The sequence below is a fragment of the Amblyraja radiata genome, chromosome 20 (assembly GCF_010909765.2).
Source record: "Amblyraja radiata isolate CabotCenter1 chromosome 20, sAmbRad1.1.pri, whole genome shotgun sequence".
NCBI classification, from domain to species: Eukaryota; Metazoa; Chordata; class Chondrichthyes; order Rajiformes; family Rajidae; genus Amblyraja; species Amblyraja radiata.
Genome location: NC_045975.1, coordinates 35,698,265 through 35,717,618, shown reverse-complemented (window position 1 = coordinate 35,717,618; position 19,354 = coordinate 35,698,265). Strand labels below are relative to the sequence as shown.

At 42.2% G+C, this 19,354-nt stretch overlaps 1 protein-coding gene across 3 annotated transcripts in view; it reads left to right on the top strand.

Moving 5' to 3' along the window:
• The window catches only part of LOC116984843 (tetraspanin-18-like), a 163,469-nt gene that overhangs the window by 35,122 nt on the left and 108,993 nt on the right, over positions 1-19,354 (top strand). Inside the window, exon 2 of one of the 3 annotated variants that reach the window (XM_033039266.1) lies at positions 13,398-13,524. The exons of the other annotated variants lie outside the window; for them this stretch is intronic. The gene's annotated coding sequence lies outside the window, so the exon portion shown is untranslated. The remainder of the gene's footprint in view (positions 1-13,397; positions 13,525-19,354) is intronic. 3 annotated transcript variants of the gene reach the window in all.

Here is a 19,354-nt window from a genome sequence, read left to right as displayed (position 1 = left end):
TTATGCCGCCCATATGGTTAATGTAGGCCACCACCGTAGTATTATCTATTTGTAACCGTACATGCAAGTGATGCATATGCTGTTAAACCATAAAAGTCACCCCTCATCTCTAGATAATTAATGCCCAGTGTAAGTGGTAACGATGACTCTGGGTTAGTCCATCTACTACTTGTGCTGGATATAGAGTTAGTTGCTCCCCAGCCTTGAGCACTGGCGTCTGTTTGGATAACTGACGTAGGGTTAGTGATGATAATAGGCTGAAACTATGCCAAACGTTTTTTGTCCACCACTGTAGTTCTGATATTGCTTCAGTGGGTAACTTCATGATATGATCATAATGACCTGTATGTCGTTTTTGGTGCAAAGGTCCGAATTATGTAGCCGGAAATGTTGCTACCATTTTCCCAATTACTCTGTTACTTGTCGAGTAGTTGGTAGTTTGTTGACCATTAAATTGTTGCATGATTGTGCCAATTCAACTATTTTGTCTCTTGGCAATGTTACAGTCACGTAGACTGAATTAATTGTGAAGCCCAAGTAGTCCATGATTGTGGATGGCTTCAACTTAGATTTATCTGGATGTAAGACAATCCCAGGGTTTCGAATAACTGTTTGGTAGCTGATACAGCTAACATAGTCAATTTCATGGTCTTGCCTACCATTTAAGATATCATCAAGATATGCCATGACAATATGTTTTTGTCTTCTGAATATTGCCAGAGCTGGTTTTAGTGTCTTGGTGAACAATCTTGGGCTGATGTGAACCCATTGGGTAACGCTTTAAACTGCTATAGCTACCCCATCCAGGTAAATTTCAGGTATCTGCGATGATCCTTGTGAATGGTACTAAATAGTAAACATCTTTAAGATCAATGCTTGCCATGAAGTATCCTTTGGAATTTAGTTGTTTGGCAGTAACAACCGTTTCCATTTTGAAATGTATATACTTAACAAACAAATTTAGTGAAGTTAAGTCAATGATGATGCGACATCCACCATCTTTTTTGGGTTTAGTGAATATATTTGATACGAATTGCAAGGGTTCAGGTTTTCCCATGACACCCTTTGTAATTAGTCTCACCAGTTCAGCTTGTCCCTCTCGTTTCTTTAACGGAGAGGGAAAAATACCCTCTGGGGTGAATGTTGACCTGGTGGCAATTTTTCTAGTATGAATTGTATTTGTATCCACTAATGCCATTGAGTATATACTGATCACTCGTGATAGACTCCCATGTGTTAGTATTACTCTATATGCTGGTAGGAACCAGACCCACCTACCTCCATGGTTATGGGTATTCTTCTGTTTCCTGCCGGTCCAACGAGTGTTGCACGTCGTCTGACGTGGCAGTGACGTTGGGGGGTGGCACATTTTCCATGGGGTCCGCTCTGGGCCCTGGTCTAAAAAAAAGACTTTCGGTGATAGAATGCGGACCCCGAGCTTTCATCAGTCCCATATGGTAGACGTCGACTGATGGACGTGATGGGGTGCTGCTGCGTAGGAATTATTGTTTTTGGTTTGCTCGTCCCGGCCCTGCCCTCATGAGACCGAAAGTTTTTTAAAACCTTTTTCATGTCCTTCATATGCTTTGTGAGGTTTTTGCCAAAGAGCAGTGGGTCTGGCTCAGTGGCTGGGGTATGCACAACCCCGCAAATGTAGGATTTTTATGGCAGGTCTTATGATTTGTTTACGAAGGTTGTGGTCATCTCCGTATTTGTCCACGGAATGAGGAAAACGATGTGATGGCTGACGTCAGGCTTTTAACAGCCTCCTGCATGTGGGGTTTCCACGTAGCAGTCCACCACCCTAGCAGCTCTTCCTGTTCCTGCACCCCTTGCATACTCCCGAGATCTTCAGCCATTGTCCCCTGTTCTTGACCAGCCCAGTCCTGGTCACCAAAGCTACCCTCGGGTAAGGAGGAAGCAATGGCCGCGCATGCGTGCTGAGCGGGCTCTTCACGGAATCACTCACGTGACTCCGAAGTAAAATCTGCTACTGCATTGAATTAAATTATTGGGATGTAATCAAACTGGCTCCCATGCATCAGACACTATTCTCACATAGCAAGCAGCTTGCTCTTTTATTTTTAGTTCAAATTGTTCCATAACACTCTCAAGATATTTAACAATAATTGTTAGCAGACATGGTGAAAGATTGTCTCCTGCAACCAACCGGTGAGACTCAGTCCCTGCTAATGATTGAATAAAACACTAATAGCAGATTAAAGCAGCTGAATCTTCAAAGAGCATGTCAAATCTGAACTGTTCACATCCTTATTGATTAACTTGTTTTGTCTCCACTCCAGTGCCTGACCTTGGCTTTATTTTGCAGAAGTGTTAGAGGTTTGAATGGACTTTAACTGAAATAGTGGCGTACAGCTGCTTCAGATTTGAGAAAAGTACCTGGCAGTAATCAGAGACTTCACAAAGCCTGATGACGTCAGACTCAGTGGTGATCTCTCTGGGTGAGGTTGGAAATATTTTTTTTCAATAAATGAGCCAAGAAATGATGATATAGACCAATGGAAGCTTCAGCTCAAAAAGCAACAATGGTGTACTTATTAAACACAGAAAGAAGCCATTCAGCTCTCGAGTCTATGACAGATCCCTGCAGAGCAATTCCATCAGCCCCACTCTCCTTTCTTGTAACTTATTCTCTTTCACATTTCCATCAATATCCCCTGCCACATACCTGCAATGGGACAACTGATAGTGGCCAATTAACATGAGTTAAAAACAAACTGCTGGAGGGACTCGGTGGGTCAGGCAGCATGTTTTGGGTTGAGATTCTTCTTCAAGACTGCACTAGAGGAGCAGAAAGAGACAATCTTCTCTCTATTCCAGACTGAACAAGGATACTGACCCGAAATATTCTTTGCCCATTTCCACCCACAGATGCTGCCTGACCTGCTGAGTTTCTCCAGCAGCCTGTTTTTAGTTTGCTTAAACTTCCAATATGCCTTTGCCATGTGGTGTAAAATGGAGAATTGTGAAAATCCACATGGTCACAGAGAAAACGTGCAAACTCCACACAGATAGCTCAAATAGCTGAGACAACTCTGGGTCCCTGAAGGCCATGCTGCTCATTATTATAAAACAAACTGTGATATGGACTTTGTAACATGAGCTGCAGACAATATTCCTTCTCTTATTCAATACCAATTCAAGCAGAAAGGCAACTGTTGCTGGGATAGACTGAATGGCGGAAGTCGAGGGATAGTCCAAGAAGTAGAAGCAGTTGAAGAGTCTAGCCATTCGTTACACAGATCTGGTAAGAGACAGTATACCTCGCAGGGATTAGAGGCTCGTCATGGTGTTGGAACCAGTCAGATCCCAGCCTCTAAGGACAGTCAAAGATTGGCAGTGGATCAGAGACCCAGAGCCAGGCATGATGCTGAGATGCAGTAAACAGATTCAGTCTTGTTCCCAAGCCTTGAGATGGTAACATCTTTTTCACTTTTTATTTCCACTTTTTCTTACAGAATTATTCTTCATTTAACTAGTGTTCCTTTGAAGCTATTGATGAGGCAATATGCAGTGGGTTTTACTCCCATTGAAAATGCCCTGGGGATGTATTGCTGGGGCAGTGCGGAGGGAGTTTACTCTGTCACTCCCCTGGGAGAGTCTGATGGGACCACATGGAGAGAGCTTTACTCTATATATAAACTTCGCTATGCCTTCCCTGGAATGTTTAATGGGATCATAAGGAGGTAGCTTTACTGTAGACATGAACTTTGCTATGCCTGTCCTGTAAGTGTTTGATGGGACCTCTGTATATATACTGTGTGTATATATACTGTGCTATGCCTGCCTTGGAAGTGTTTGAGGGACCACATGCAGGGAGCTTGACTTGAGGCAGTCATTGCCTTCCACTTGTCACGACTCATCATTGTTTTTCTTTAAATAATTTTCAGCCCAGGCATTTCAGTTCCACGTTAATCTCGTGGTCTCTCAAATCTCTCACTTTTGACTAAAATATATTCCCAGTTGATGAGAAATTTGTTTTGATTATTCTTACATGATGGTGGAAATCTGAAATGAAATTTGAAAATGTTGGATACACTCAACAGGTAAGGAAGAAACATGGTTAACATTTCATTTCTGATGAAGGGTTCTAGATCTGACAGCAAAGAGCAGAGAAAGCAGAGTCTTAAGGTCTGAAGTAGGGTTTGGCCCGAAACGTTGCCTATTTCCTTCGCTCCATAGATGCTGTTGCACCCGCTGAGTTTCTCCAGCACTTTTGTCTACCTTCTAGATCTGACACTTCTTTTCCTCTTTAGACAGAAGCAGCATTTGACTTGCTGAGTGATTCCATCTTTTCTGATTGTTTCATATCGTTGTCAGTTATTTGCCTCGTGTTACTGACATAAAGTCTCATAAAGTATACACCCTCCCTCTTAATATTTCACTGTGACCGCTTTGTGTCCATGTCCTTGTGGGCATTTTCTCTAATTCACTATCACCATGAATTACCACCATCAACTCTAGTACCGCTCCATGAACGTCTCCAACAGCCTTTCCTCTGTGTACAAAGTATTTGTTCTGGGGAGGCTGCACACAACCAATCACTATTATCATAATTGTACGACCAAATGGTTTTTCTCAGCCCTACGTGTCTCAACAGTGCACTTTTCTTCCATCTTGTGACCTTTGTTCTTGACACCCATGAGTGCTGCAAGCTCTCCTGTTCCCTGCACTATCGGTCATGTGAGGGCCAGGGTCTGGCATGCCTATTATCCCAGGAAGTTGGTGTGGGTTTATTTCAATCTCAATGGCCAAACACAGAGCATGCTTGATAGACCGAGTGACCTACACCTATACCTAATTTGTATCACTAGGTATTATATTCTGTTCATCAACATTATCCTGGGTTATCCTCTTCCCTCCAATTTGCTTTGCATTTTGTCATTGCTTCTGATGTTTGTGATGTCTGTCAATGGCCAAGCCAGAATCCAGAATCCAGCTTGTTTAGAATATGAAACTGTGTATTGGGGGGATAAAGTACCATGCACCGTTGTGCCTATGTGTGTGTCACTGCTCCCCATTCCCCACACATTACTGCTTGCCGTCACTGTTCAACGCAAGGCTGGAACCACACCAGGACTGTCTCGCAAAGCCTGCCCAAGGACATAGCAAAGGTTGGAAAAGATCATCTGGCAGCCTGAATAAGTGGACCTAGCTTTTTTCCAATGTGCTTTAATTGGATTTTCTGCAAGAGAATGAATTCTGAGGTTAAACTGGCGATGAATCATAAACTCATAAGTGAAATGACCAGAGGCAGAACTAGTCAAATTGCATAAGATGTGATTTCATAGCAAGAGCTTTCATGGGCTTTATTTTTTTGTAATTTTGCTTTCCATTTCATTAGATCCAAGGCATGATGGCAAATTGAATCCAAAGTTGGCCAGCTAACAAGAGATAGAGGTTGATGGTGGTGGGTTTTAATTAAAATCTGCGGGTTAATTAATTAATTAAAAATAGCAGGGATCCTTGCTGTTTGTTGTGTACATTAATGGACTGGATATGAATATATGAGGTATGATTAATAAGAAGCAGCCAAAACAAAAAATTGTGGTGTTTTTGATTGTGAGGAGGATAGTTTTATGCTGCAGATGAAATGGTAACTTGAGCAGAGCAATGCAGAGGAGTTTTAATCTCAGTAAGCGTGAGGTGGTGAGTTTTGGAAGGTCTAATAAGGGTAGGACAGACAGAATAAAAGGCAGGACCATAAGAAATACTGAGGAACAGAAGAACCTTGGTGTATAGATCCCTGGAGGTGGCACATTACATAAATGGTGAAGAAGGATGTTTGCCTTCATTCGCCAGGACAGTATGGGTTCATGAAGCTGATTGTACAAATAGATAAAACATGATTTAGCCAACAGTAGGGGTATTGTGTAAAGTTCTTGTTGCCATAATATAGGAAGGATATACTTCCTTTATGTACAGCACAGGTGTCACAGCACCTGGTACATCATGTATGGAATCAGTCTCCTTATTTAAGGATGGATGCAAACGTGTTGGCGGCAGTTCCGAGAAGGATTTCCAGACTAATACTTGGAAACATAAAAACATAGGTGCAGGAGTAGGCCATTCGGCCCTTTGAGCCAGCACCCCCATTCAATATGATCATGGCTGATCATACAGAATCAGTACCCAGTTACTGCTTTCTCCCCATATCGCTTGATTCCGTTAGCCTTAAGAGCTATACCCAACTCTCTCTTCAAGGTACACAAAAATGCTGGAGAAACTCAGCGGGTGCAGCAGCATCTATGGAGTGAAGGAAATAGGCAACGTTTCGGGCCGAAACCCTTCTTCAGACATCCAGCTGAAACATTTAACACAGGGATGAGCTGACATTTTTTTCTTTCAGGGTGTCATGAGTATTTGGAACTCTCTTCCATATGGGGCAGAGAAAGCAGAGTCTTAAGGCAGAGGCAGATCAATTCTGATCAAGATGTTGGAGGTGGCTGGAATGCAGCATTAAGGTTACAAATCAGGTTAGCCATGATCTTATTGAAAAGTGAAGCAGGCTCGAGGAGCCTATTCGTTCTCCATATTCATATGTGTATTTGATTAGCTGCTAGATCTCTTGACCACTGATCCGGTAACATGAGTTTAAATCTCACCATAATATTTGGGTGAATTTAAGTTCAAATAATTATATACAAAAAGCTGGCCTCAGTAATGGTAACCATTACTCAAAAACATAATCATGTTCATAAGACACGACCTGCCGCGGACTCTTACCCCGAGGACTCTCCAATAGTTTCCCAACCGCTGCCCATGCATGCTTCCACACCCACAAAGTGGTTGACTCTAACCCGTCTCCTCAGTTCAAGGGCAAGGAGAGATGGGCAATAAATGCTAGCATTGCCAGCAATGCTTTCAATCCATTAAAAATAAAAATTATACTGCACTTGAGGGAAGATGGAAACACAGTTAAAGGCTATTCAGAACCTTTGAAACACGGATAAATTTTGGAAAGATTGTATCTGTTATTTTCTGGTTGATGGCTTTTTAGGGTTTTAACGTACCTGTATGGCCAATCACACAACCTGAATTTCAGAATCAAACCATCTTTCCCCCTGAATGTTGCTTGCATGTTTTGTTCTTATTTCAGATTTCCAGCATCTGCATGTTTTCTTTTGATTTTCATTCACTTCTGATCCCACAGTTCTTGAGTGACTTTTAACCCCATCTGCTATCCTATCAATAGATAGTTTCACTCAAAAGTGAACCAAATGTCGTTGGTGTTTAAGAAGGAACTGCAGATGCTGGAAAATCGAAGGTAGACAAAAATGCTTGAGAAACTCAGCGGGTGAGGCAGTATCTATGGAGCGAAGGAAGGGTTTTGACCCAAAACGGTGCCCATTTCCTTCGCTCCATAGATGCTGCCTCACTTGCTGAGTTTCTCCAGCATTTTTGTCCACCTTCAAATGTCGTTGGGAATTGTTTATATCTAAATACAGCCAAAGCACCTGGCAGCATACTCCAAGAGGGTTGCTGCTTGATGCATTTATGTATTTATCACAGTTCGACATTTAGAGATGTTCCTTTAATGTGGGAATGGGAAACCAAACGCTTCCTGCCTGCATTACAACTCAGTCCTCTTCTAAGTGTTTGTTCGGGAAGTCAATCAGAATTTAACATTATAAAATGTAAGTGCTTTATAAGAGGATGTTCTGTGTTGGTAGATAATTTCCTTATTCTGTTAAGGTATTTAATTTATCATAAGGTTTTGATATTTCACGTCACAGAGAAAAGTCACACATTTCAATAAAATCAAGACATCAAAATTCCCACAAAGAATTGTCAGCCAGTTGTACTTGAAGGGAAAACTGCAATTAATATCTTATTCGGGTTGCTAGGCAACTAAAAATGCATGAAAAGAGTCAGCATAAATATTCAAGCTTTACAATTTGCTGCACAGTGTGTCTCCAGTCTGAGAAAACTGGCAAACAGAGGTGGTTCCCACTGGGATGGACTGAAATTGGGAGAAAGATGTGAATCTTCGTATGTCAAAGTAAATGATATACAACGTAAATACATTAACAGATGGCCTGAGGAAGGTTAGTGGAGGGTGGCATGGTGTATGGAGCATATAGTTTGAGTGCAGAGAGGAGCAGGTGGAAAGTAGGGAAGGGTTTTTGATCCAAATACTGGTGTATGATCCCACTGACCAGAGATTGGGATGTTCATCCCAGGCAGTTAGCCCCCATTCTACATCTCCTACTGACTGGTGATTGAATGGGCTGCAGATATCACTTCATGACTGCCCACTTGTTCTAACATTCACATGGGATGACATCGTGAGAAGGCAACGTGACAGAGTAATTTCAAAATTGCATCAAAAGAGAGAGGTTGAATGAATGTGGCTCAACATTTACAGTGGGCGGAAGGTCAGTGGAGGAAATGGATTATTGGAGTTTGAACGAGAACAAATAATCAGATTTTTTCCCGAAAAGGGCAGAATCTCAACAGTATTGAATTGTCATAGGACAGAAGGCAGGCTTGAATCCAAGAGGGGCCGGAGGTAGAACAGTCTTGTCAGGCCCATTTCCCTACTTTTTCCCTATACCCCTGAATATTATTTTCTCGCTGGTGCCAATCATTTAGACCTTTTGATTGTGTACCCACTGCTCCTCCAACCAGTGGATTCCAGATCAAAACCTCTGATGGAAAATATATTTCCCCTGTATTCCCTTTATGTCTTTTGCCCCAAATTTTAAATCTGAGTCCTTTAATCTCTGATTGTTAATTTTTTATTTTTAAAAAATATTTTTATTAGAAGCAAACATATTATTAATGTTAATGTTAGTTAATGTATTCTGCTTCCCTTCATCTTCCCTGTGTGAACCAGTCCTGATCTTGTACACCTGTATTAAACTTTCACTCAACCTACTTTGCTTCCTAGAAAGCATCTTTAAAACAACTCTGGTAAATCCATTATTTTTACAACTCTCTTTAGAGCCATCATATCCTTCCTACAATGTGGTCGGCATACTCTGATTGTGGTTTAACTAGGATTTTATACAAACTCAACATAACTTCCCTGCTTTTGCACTCTATGGTTTTAGCTTTGGACCCCAGGATTCACTCATCACTCTCACAATCTGTGCTGCCACTTTCTCATTCCCATCCTTTAGATCTGTGCCATTTGGTCAATATTGTTTCACCTTACTCTTCATGCCAAACTGTATCATAGAGTCATAGAATGATACAGTGTGGAAACACGTTCTTCGGCCCACCTTGCCAACATGTCCCAGCTACGCTAGTCCCACCTGCCCGCGTTTGGTCCATATCCCTCCAAACCTGTCCTATTGAGGGACTGCAGCGTAGGTTTACAAGGTTAATTCCCGGGATGGCGGGACTGTCATATGCTGAGAGAAAGGAGCGGCTGGGCTTATACACTCTGGAGTTTAGAAGGATGAGAGGGAATCTCATTGAAACATATAAGATTGTTAAGGGTTTGGACACGCTAGAGGCAGGAAACATGTTCCCGATGTTAGGGGAGTCCAGAACCAGGGGCCACAGTTTAAGATTAAGGAGTAAGCCATTTAGAACGGAGACGAAGAAACACTTTCTCTCACAGAGAGTTGTGAGTCTGTGGAATTCTCTGCCTCAGAGGGCGGTGGAGGCAGGTTCTCTGGATGCTTTCAAGAGAGAGCTAGATAGGGTTCTTAAAAATAGCAGAGTCATGGGGATATGTGGAGAAGGCAGGAACTGGGTACTGATTGGGGATGATCAGCCATGATCACATTGAATGGCGGTGCTGGCTCGAAGGGCTACTCTTGCACCTATTGTCTATTGTCTATTGTCTATCCATGTACCTGTCTAACTGTTTCTTAAATGTTGGGAAAGTCCCTGCCTCAACTCCCTCCTCTGGCTGCTTGTTCCATACACCCACCACTCTTTGTGTGAAAAGAGATTTCTATTTTTTTTTTCCCCCTTCACCTTAAACCGATGTCCTCTGGTCCTCGATTCACCTACTCTGGGCAAGATTTATTCCTCTCATGATTTTATACACCTCTATAAGATCACCCCTGATCCTCCTGTGCCTCAAGAAATAGAGTACCAGCCTACTCAACCTTTGCCTATAGTTTAGACCCTCTGGTCCTGGCAACATCCTTGTAAATCTTCTCTGTACCATTTCAAGCTTGACAACATCTTTCCTATAACATGGTGCCCAGAACTGAACACAATACTCTAAATGTGGCCTCACCAACATGTTATACAACTGCAACATGACCTCCCAACTTCTATACTCAATACTCCGACTTCTGAAGGCCAATGTGCCAAAAGCCTTATCTACCTTATGTACGTGCAACTCCATGGCCACCTTATCTACCTGCGACTCCGGGTACCTGTACCAATTCAATTGTTCTGTATTAAATTTAATTTGCCACTTGTCTGTCTATTCAGCCAGTCTGCATCTTCTTGCATTCATATTACTAAATGTTTACTACACCTCTTTGTATCACCCATTTATTTGGAAATTTTACTCCATACACCCATGTCATTAACATGTATTGTGGTCTCCCATTTCCATGAAACACATAGATTCCCATTATTCTCTGCATTCTGTTTTTAAGTTAATTCAATATCCAGGATGTTTATCACCCTATAATTTTCTGGGCCTCAATCTTGTCAAGCTGTCACAGTGGGTCAGCTGGTAGAGCTGTTGCCTCACAGTTCAACCCTGATCTCAGGTAATGTATGTGTGGAGTTTGCATGTTCTCTCTGTGACTGCGTGGGTTTCCTCTGGGCATTCCGGTTTCCTCCCACATTTCCAAAGGCGTAAATGTTTGTAGCTTAATTGCCACTACAGTGTTGGGAGTCGATGTGAAATAGGGATAACATAGAATCCGTGTGAACAGGTGAACAATTGTCAGCGTGGTCCCGGTGCGCTGAAGAGACTGTTTTCATGCTGTATCTCTAACCTAAACTAAAGACTTTTGTGTAGGACTTAATCAGACTCCTTCTAAAGAACTAAGTGGATGATATCTCTGTCATCTTTCATCAGCTCTGATTATAGTTTTTGAAAGCCACTGCAACTGAGGCTAACTCGATTGGCCTAATGTTACCCGGCATGTTTTTGTACCCGTTTTTGATTAGCAGTGTCGCATTTTCGAAACTCCTGGCACCTCCGTTGTATCTTGGGAGGGCTAAAAGATGATTGCACATCCTCCACACCTACATTCCTCAGCAATCTTGGCACTGGACCAGATGCTTTGTTTGCTTTTAACATCGTGTGCCTTTCTGCAACATCCTCCCTCACTTTTCACCCATTGTCTCCACTACCTTTTGCTTGGCTGTAATTTTGGCAGCAGCTTTTACTTTGGTAAAGAGTGATACAAAATATTCACTTGGCATTCAATTTGTGCTTTCTGACTGAAGCCATGGATCTAGCCAACATCAGCTTATTATTGATTTGTCCATTTAAGTCTATTCCATTCCCTATGGTTATTCATCATTCTCTTCTCACTCTTTTGTCTATACTCTTTCCTTTCACTCTCCCACTCAGCTCACTTATCTTCAGTCTTGTTTACCCAATATCTGTCATACATTTGTTTCTCTTTCTTCATCTTCTCGAGCTCTTTCTTCATCCATAGGGTCTGGCCCTTTGCCTTTCTCTCTTGTGGAAATGTATGTACTTAGCCTGTTTCAGGAACAATCTGCTCCTTAAACAATATCCCATTGTTCTGCCACACAGACACTCTCTGATTGACGTAAGGATTACATTCCGTGAACCCTTATGTAAGTCAGCTTTTACGTAAGTTGGAATCACCATTCCCATCCCCTGCTTGAAATCTCATTGAGAGTATTACCTCTCAGCAGCGTCTGACTTTCTGCAGCAGAAGGCCTTCTGGGTAAGCACCGTGCCATTGATGACTTGTTTCCGATCTAAACATGGAATTGCAAACTGCCTTGATTTCACTAGGGACTGAGTACAGAATTGTTTACGTAAGTGTATATTTACGTAAGTTGTCTGTTGCATAAGCCCGGAAGTGCCTGTAGATTTATTTTCCAATATTTAAATCCACTTTATTCTATTAACTCCTTTCTCATCCCTGTGAAGACAGCCCTCATCTGTCATGGAGGGTCAACATTACCAGTCTACAAAACCAATCTAAATCTTATTATTTGATAATCACTGCTCCACAACTGCACGCCCACTGAAATTTCATTCCCTCGAACTAGATGACTCCTTCTTTGGTGTTTTATAAACATTGAAATAACAGCTTGCACACCCTTGGATGAGAGAATCTATTAGTTTAAGTAGATTGTTGATGATTTTGCATCACATATTTGTATCCAGATAAAATATGAATGTCCACATGGCAATTGGTCCTATTCTGGCCAAACTCAGTTATAATAATTTTACGTTCCAATCTTCTATTGATAGAAAAAAAAATGGTGTTACAACAGGGTAAACAACAAAGCAAGAAAGCAGAATCAATAACTCCGTCAAACCTGTTTTGTCCCCATTCCCATCTTATAATTGACCTGCCATCTATCTTCTTTAAAGGAACAGTGTTCCAGATTTCAACTACCCATGGTGTGAATAAACTCCCATGCTGACTCTTGTTAATATTCATCTCCAGTTTTAGGGCTGCTTCTCATGTTTTATTTTCATTGGATCTTCACCCTGTCTTTTGTCATTTTAAAGACACAATCTTCACATCCAATCTCAGAGATGATACAAAGGTAATGTAATATGGTGCAATAGGGTGGCTCTCATGATAATGTCCTGAGGAGTCCACACTGCACACTGTTTAAGAAAATATCTCCTTCAAAACTGAATCCAGAACTTCTGAAGGGTTCTGACCAAGCCCTGAAGATCCAGACCATTACTTAATCCTCTAAAGGCCCTGTCCCACTTTCCCGAGTTACTCACGAACTTTCCCGAGTTTTCCCCTTGATTCGAACTCGGGGAATTACGGTAATAGCCGTTCATAGGTACTCGGGGCTATTTTCTTTAACTCGTGGACATTTTTCAACATGTTGAAAAAACGTCCTGACTTACCTGATGCCCCGAGGTCCTACGGCTGGCATTACGAGCCGCTACGAAACATCTACGGATTCCTACGAGCTCGCTCCCGACATTATCCGACATTCCCCGAGTTCGAATCAAGGGGAAAACTCGGGAGAGTTCGTGAGTAACTCGGGAAAGTGGGACAGGGCCTTATCTATTCCAGCCGTTTGAATTGATTTAAAGTCAATATTAACTTATATTGCTTTAAATTTCATTATACCATCAAGTGTTTTAACAGTATATACCAAATTTATTTTCTCCACAACTATTTCTGGTTTCACTGCATTCAATTTAAAAAAATCGATTTTGTCCTTTTTAGAGCAAAATGACAAATGTTCCCACTGTTTTGCCTCATTTGCAGTAGCTTGGGCAATTTATGGTGGAATTAAAGAAATGTTTGTACCTTTCCAATCCAAGGACACATTTCCTGAACTCAAAGAACATTGGAAGATTGGGAGTAATATGTTTGCAATCTACTCATCCATCAGGTACCAGTTCATTTTATGTATTCTTCCATTCTCTATTATCATGCTTTCACGCATATTAAATCCATTTTCACTTCAGTCTTGCCCATTTTCTCTGTGTTAAAAATGATAATACATTTTCATTTAACAAGTCTGTCTTTCCCTTATTGCTCTGCTTCTAATCTTTAAAAGGGCACAGATTCCTCCTTACCAGTTTCATTTTGTTAATATTTCATAATAAGAGCTTTCACAATTATCCTTGAAGGTAGATAAAAAATGCTGGAGAAACTCAGCGGGTGAGGCTGCACCTATGGAGCGAAGGAATAGCTGCCGTTTCGGGTCGAGACCCTTCTTCAGATTGATGTGGGTGGTGGGGGCGGGAAGAAGAAAGGAAGAGGCGGAGACAGTGGGCTGTGGGAGAACTGGGGAGGGGAAAGAAGGAGAAAGCAGGGACTACCTGAACTGGAGAAGTCAATGTTCATACCGCTGGGGTGTAAACTACCCAAGCAAAATATGAGGTGCTGCTCCTCCAATTTACGGTGGGCCTCACTCTGGCCATGGAGGAGGCCCAGGACAGAAAGGTCGGATTCGGAATGGGAGGGGGTGTTGAAGTGCTGAGCCATCGGGAGATCAGGTTGGTTATCGCGAACTAAGCAAAGGTGTTGGGCGAAGCGATTGCCAAGCCTCCACTTGGTCTCACCGACGTAGAGCAGCTGACACCTAGAGCAGCGGATACAATAGATGAGGTTGGAGGAGGTGCAGGTGAACCTCTGCCGCACCTGGAAAGACTGCTTGGGTCCTTGAATGGTCAAGGGGGGAAGTAAAGTGACAAGTGTAGCATTTCCTGTGGTTGCAAGAGAAAGTACCAGAGGAGGGGGTGGTTTGGGTGGGAAGGGACAAATTGACCAGGGAGTTACGGAGGAAAAGGTCTTTGCGGAAAGCCGAAAGGGAGATGGGAAGTTGTGGCCAGTGGTGGGATCCCATTGGAGGTGGCGAAAATGTTGGAGGATTATCTGTTGTATGTGACGGCTGGTAGGGTGGAAGGTGAGGACAAGGTGGAATCTGCCCTTGTTACAAGTGGGGGGATGGGGAGTGAGCGAAGAGTTACGGGGTATAAAAGAGACCCTGGTGAGAGCCTTATCTATACTCGAAGAGGGGAACCCCTGTTCCCTAAAGAATAAGGACATCTCCGATGCCCTGGTGTGGAACACCTCATCCTGGGTGCAGATGCAGCATAGACGGAGGAATTGGGAATAGGGGATGGAGTCCTTACAGGAAGCAGGGTGGGAAGAAGTGTAGTCCAGATAGCCATGGGAGTCAGTGGGTTTATAGTCTGTTGGTCATTAGTCTGTTGGTCTTTTAACAATTATCCTTGATATTCCTTGTACGTTTTATTTCATAATCTTTCCTCCCTCCAGGATTGGAGGGCTTGAATTATGAGAGACTGGATAGGCTGGGTTTGTTTGCTCTAGAGTGAAAGAGGTTCAGGAATGACTTTTCTCATGGTACATAAAATGATGAGGGATACAGGTAAGTATATGCTCACTGTCTTTTCCTCGGGGTTGGCAAGTCTAGGAGGGCATAGGTTTAAAGTGAGAGTGGAAATCTTAAAAGGGGATCCGAGGGGTAATTTTTCATACAGAAGGTGGCATGTATATGGAACATGGTGCCAGATTAAGGCAGATATAATTACAATGTTTAAAAGACTCTTGGACAAGTACATGGATATAAAACATTGATAGGGATATGGGCCAAATGCAGCCAAACGGGACTAGCTGAGGAAACCATCTTTATCGGCATGGCCAAGTGTGGCCAAATGGCCGCTTTCCGCCCCATATCACTCTCTGAATCTATAACTGTAACATTTATCTGCTGTCGTTATCATCTATTTTATACCATCATAAAAAGCCAGCTTTTACTTCTCCTGCATTAAATTGTGCCAAGTGCATTCTCGAGATATGTTGCCTTTACTACTCCACCTGTTTCCCAAAGATTGGCAGAAAGCTACATCTCCCAGAATAACCTCTACTGCTACCGCAGCCTGTATTGTTACTGTACAAGCTGCAGACAATAGGAAACTGCCACCACTCCCACATCCTATTCATTTTGCTGTCTCAGCTGGTCAGTTTAATTACTGCAGTTATTTTCCTTCCCGTTCCCTCGTTAGTATCTGAACCTTATCCAACTTGGCCAACAACTGCAGAACTACAATAATTTGGCTCAGCAAAAAAAAGCCTGGAGCCACACAATTTCAGGAAGTCCTCAATCAACAATGACATGTAAATACAAACGGATATTAGTGCATAACATGCCTGTTTTTCTTGCATTGACCCTTCCTCAGCAAATTCTTCAGACTGTGAGGAGTCATAGAGTTGCATGGCACAGAATTGGGCCTTTCGGCCCACCCTGCCCATGCTGTTTGTTGTGTCTATTTACACTAAACCCATTAGCCTTCATTAAGTCCATAGCCTTTTCTGTGATGCCTATTCAAGTGCCTCTCTGAAAGCCTCTTAAATGTAGTGGTTGTTTCTTACTTCCAACTCCTCTGACCGTGAATTCCAGATGTCAACCACTCTCTGTGTGAAATATTTTCCCTTCTGATCCCATCTAATCCTCTTCCCTCTCACCTTAAATCTATGCCATCTTGCTTTAGACACCTCCCACCGAGGGAAAAAGGTTCTTACTATTTACCCTATTAAGAGTCAAGGAAGTCAAGAGTGTTTAATTGCCAAATGTCCTTAAATAGAATAATGAAATTCTTACTTCCAGAAGTATAACATTGCAACACAGAACTCAGTAGATAACATAATAAGCAAACAAAATAAAACTTTAATTTTAGTGCAAAACAGAACAAAACCCCTATGTTCCTAGTGCAACCAGGACAATTTGTAGTTTGAAGTTTAGTTGGTATTTGTCGTGCTCAGTAGCCTGATGGTGTTGGGAAGAAGCCGTTCCTGAATCTGGAGGTCATGGTTTTCAGACTCTTATACCTTCTTCCTGATGGCAGGAGTGAACTGAGAGCACGGCCAGGGTGGTGTGGGTCCTTGATGATGTTGGCTGCCTTTTTGAGACAGCATCTCCTATTGATTCCTACAATGGTGGAGGTCAGTGCCTTTGATGGACCGACCGGGTAGTGTCCACCACACTTTGTAATCTCCTTCGTTCCTGGTCATTCGAGTTGTTTCTCACAAATAACATACCTTTATCAGGTCAAGGAGAGTCAAGAGTATTTTATTGTTATCTCCCAAAATAGAAATTCTTGCTGCGGCACAACAGATATGTTAACATCGTACTCTGTAAACACCATAATACACAACAATAAAAGTTCAGTATGTGGATGAGGCAGTGGCCCAGCTTGTCCTGATGATACGGAAGACACTGTATCAGAATAAGCTGAACCAATAATGACCTAAACGCTGCAAGTGTCAACTGTTTATTCCTAACTGACTGTTAGAACAAGCTGGTGCTGCCTAAACCTCAACAGGTGTAGGAAGGAACTGTAGATGCTGGTTTAAATCGAAGATAGACACAAAATGCTGGAGCAACTCAGCGGGATGCTGCCTGTCCCGTTGAGTTACTCCCGCATTTTGTGCCTGTAAACCTCAGCAGTTCTGCCTCTGCCTACGTACACAACAAGCACATTGACTACAATGGTTCATCCTCCATTCTTGTTAAACCTCCACTCCTTCTGGAAAATGATCTGACTTCAACAGAAAGTATTGAAAACCAAATTGAATTACATTGATCAGTTTGTGATGACAGCACTGTAGTTATCTTGAGCAAAATATATTTTCTAATTTGTAAACCATCTAGCAGAGACAGAATAAATTTAAACATGTATTACTACGTTAGTTTATCTCTTGTAATATTCCTCATGGGTACTCTAGACCATGCAGCTTGTTTGTAATCTCATAGAAACATAAAGAGTTATTACAGGGCTTGGACAGGTTTGTAGGAATTGAATTATACAGACAAATTGGCTAGGTTAGGTTTATTTTCCCTGAAACAAGTGAGGCTTAAGGTGACATGGTAGAGGTACTGTATATAAAATTATGTGCGGTAGATAGACAAGGACTGTTTCCCAGGATAGAGATGTCTAAAATTAGACCTCTTCAAAAATTACATCAAATTGGATGATTTCAGGCAGGTCAGCTTGGTTTGATATGGGAAATCTTAATTAACCAATATGATAGAATTTTTTGATGAGGTAACCGAGAGTTGATGAGCGTGTCAGTTGGTGGTCGATGTGGTGCATGTGGACCTCCAGAAGATTTTTGATCAGATGCAAAATAATAGGCTTAATTCAGCAAAGTGCATTATAGTGGCACAGCTGGATCGAGCCGCTACCTCAAAGCCCCGGAGACCCGGTTCTGCCCTGATCTCTGGTGCTGCCTATGTGGTGTCTGCACATTTTTCCTGTGATCACACGGGTGCTCCAGCTTCTTCATACATCCCAAGAAGTGCAGGTTGGTAGATTAATTGCTCACTGTAAATTGCCTTGAGTTGGGGTGGTTGGCAGGAGAAGTGGAGAACAAAGTGAGGTTACTGGGCATACATGAGGATGAATTACAGACAAATAAATAGGAAAATGGGATTATTGAGATTACTCTGAGGGTTGACGTAAACTGCCCTGGGCCAAATGACCTCCTCATATGTTGTAAAGAAAATGTGAAAATGAAAGTGGCATTATACTCTGAATATGAAGTTTGTCATGTAACACAATGAAGGGTTGTGATGAATGCTAAATAGTCACAGAGACGTACATCACAATAACAGTCTCTTTAGCCCATCAAGTTTACACTACCACTCATATATTCCAATCCTATATTGATTACATGTTTTATTCTATCCAAATCACCATCAACTCTCCCCAGATTCTACCACTCAGCTGCACATTTTGGGTCATTTACAGTGTGCAATTAAGCTTCTAACGTGCACATCTTTGGGATGTGGGAGGAAATCTGGATAGAGAATTCAGTGACGTGATTACCGGGGAAACACACACAGTCACAGGTTGAACGGGCAAACTCCACACACCCAGAGCCAGACGTCAGGCTTGAACCCAGTGACTGGCACAGTGAGACAGCACCTCTACCCGCAGCACCACTGTGCCGTCCTATGGTTGTTCCTTGGACTGAAGGTGAATATTAGTGTTGAGTAGGGATGACTATTGGGACATTACTGTTTTATAAAAATCTGTATTAACGAGCTGGAGTTTTGGGTGCTAGCCAGAATTTCTGAATTTGTTGATGACATAAAACTGACATAAAGAGTGTGAACTATAAAGAGGACAGCTATAGATTTTTGCAGATATATCGATGGTACATTTCAATGGTGCATTTATTGTCACATGCGCAAAGTGCAAACGCACAGTACATTTTATTTCTTACAAACAGTCCAACAGAGTTGCCATACCTAAGCACATCAACCAAGTTGTGACTGTGCAGGTAGACCCTTGGCGGATGAAGTTTAATGTGGGGAAATGTAAGGTGGTGTGTTTTGATAGAAGGAGAGGATACTATCGTAACAGGAGTGAAGATGCAGTTAATCCTCACATGGAGTATTGTTCAGTTCTGCTGCCAGGTTCTATGTAGGACATGAAAGCCTAAGAGAGGATTCAAAAAGAACTTACAAGCTGAGACAGTTTTCTGGAGACGAGTGAATGAGTGAAGTCTGAGTGAAGTATGTAAAATGATTAAGGGTTTGGATAGCATGGAGAGTGAGGAACTGTTCCCTTTCGTGGACTTGGGAACTAAAGGTCACAGTGATAGAGGGGCAGAGAATTCAGGGGGACATGGAGATAACATTTTTACTCAGCGGCCAATTGCCATCTGGAACACACAGCCTGCAGATA